We start from the raw sequence: 2,229 nt of genomic DNA on the forward strand, positions 1-2,229 counted from the left end.
TGTCACCAAGCTCTTTGTGCAATATGTATATATAGGGGAACCATGGGACTGCTTCCCACCGGCGCCCCACTTGGTGTCTAGCGCCCAACGCTCTCGAGGCTGGCACGCTCGAGGCATGGCCAAGGCGCCCGGTCTTCACGAAAACGAGGCCAAAACTCCCCCCATAGACGCCCCACTCCCGTGTCCCCTCCCCCCGACGTCTTGCGTGTCCAAAAATTATGCATCATCAGGGAAATCAATGTCTGTTCCTGTCACCAAGCTCTTTGTGCAATATGTATATATAGGGGGTACCATGGGGTCTCATTCGCATAGGTGCCCGGCATGTGGGATGGGCAACTAAGAATCGTGAGGCTGTATCGGCACCAACAGGGCAAGCCAAGCCAAGCCCCACGACCCATGTATGAGGCCACCCCCCAACACGTTGCCTTGGAATTCTCGAACGATGACCTGAAAACTAGCCCCGTTGCCTTCATTTTCCTCGACACGTTGCCTTGATTTCTCGAACGATGACATGAAAACTAGCCCCGTTGCCTTTATTTTCCTCGACACGATGACCTGAAAATGAGCCCCGTGGCCTAGATTTTCCTCGACGTCGCGAGCATACTAAAAATTATGCATCCTCAGGGAAATCAATGTCTGTTCCTGTCACCAAGCTCTTTGTGCAATATGTATATATAGGGGGGTGGCCGTGAGTGAGCACGGCAAGGGGTGAACGCGCCAGACGGCCTTTGAGCGTGATCTTGGGTGATGGTTGCTTAGTTCCCGTGTTGCTTACATAATACCCTTCCGAGTGGTGGCCTTGACAGGGCGTTTGGATGCCTTGTTAGGTCTCTGCGACAACGTTCCAGTGTTGTGGTCTCGCCTTGGCAGTGCGGGATGAATCTGTTTGTGTGGTAGTAAAATCACTCTGTGTGTGCTAATCTTTCGTTCGACGTGCTACTGGTGCCTGCCAGCATTTGATTTGTGCTGATGATCGGGAAAACATAGGCGTTAAAGTGGCATGTGTTGCTTTTTGTGATACTACTACGGTACGCTGGTGTATCCTTGTTGGACGTGCGATTGGGTGCCTAAGCGTAGCTAGCATTGGTTTAGCGCCGACAACGTGGAGGATGCAAACATTATTGAGAAGTATTGTCAGACATTTAGAATCATCACGGTGTGTTGAAGTTATCTTGGAAACACAAAAGATGCCGTGCCTGGCTAGCGTCTTTGTGTGGGCGGGGTAGCTTCGTACATTGCATTAAGAAGACTTGCTTTCTCTGTGGTACGATTGGTGCCCATGCCCAGCTAGTGCTGGTCGTATAGGATCAGAAAACAGGCATTAAGAGGTCCCTTCTTGCTATCCCCGGCCCAAGCACATACTATATTGCCCATGCCCAGCTAGCAATGATGTGATTAGGTCAGCAGCGTTGCCTGTCCCTTTTTGCGCATCGTTTGGTGCATTCTGGGGGTTGTTTTTAGCTTGTGGTTGCCTGCATGGCCTTGTGCCAAGTTGGTGGCTGTTAGTTTGATGATCTTCGGGGATGTAGACCCTAAAGGTGCATGAGTGGTGTTTGGTTTGTAACGGGTGGTTGGATGTCTGCTTGAGCAGCAACTTCCATGCGTTCTTACCTCTTCAGTTGTGTTACAAGGCGAATTTGCCTTGAACATGGTGGGTTCCTGTGTTGCATACCTAATGGATGGCATTGTGTTGTTTGAACAAAGTTTCCTTTCGTTAAGTGTCGCTTGCGGTGCCAACGAACCTTGAAGCTGTCTTTGTGGTCCATGTTGTCAATGCGGATGCGTTGATGGCATGGCCTATGAAGTGTTGCTTGGTCTCTTGGATATGGAACCTGGTGTGGGCATATGGTCAGTCATGATCATGTTTTTTGCCCTACATGAGCGTTTCGCTTCTCTAGACGACTGTCTTGCTTGCATTGACTTGTTGATGCAGGGTAGGCTAAGTCGAAGAGGAATGCTACCTGGTTGATCCTGCCAGTAGTCATATGCTTGTCTCAAAGATTAAGCCATGCATGTGTAAGTATGAACAAATTCAGACTGTGAAACTGCGAATGGCTCATTAAATCAGTTATAGTTTGTTTGATGGTATCTGCTACTCGGATAACCGTAGTAATTCTAGAGCTAATACGTGCAACAAACCCCGACTTCTGGAAGGGATGCATTTATTAGATAAAAGGTCGACGCGGGCTCTGCCCGTTGCTGCGATGATTCATGATAACTCGACGGATC

The sequence above is a fragment of the Lactuca virosa genome, unplaced genomic scaffold (assembly GCF_052849685.1).
Source record: "Lactuca virosa cultivar CGN04683 unplaced genomic scaffold, Lactuca_virosa_CGN04683_v6 scaffold_226, whole genome shotgun sequence".
In the NCBI taxonomy this organism is placed as follows: domain Eukaryota; kingdom Viridiplantae; phylum Streptophyta; class Magnoliopsida; order Asterales; family Asteraceae; genus Lactuca; species Lactuca virosa.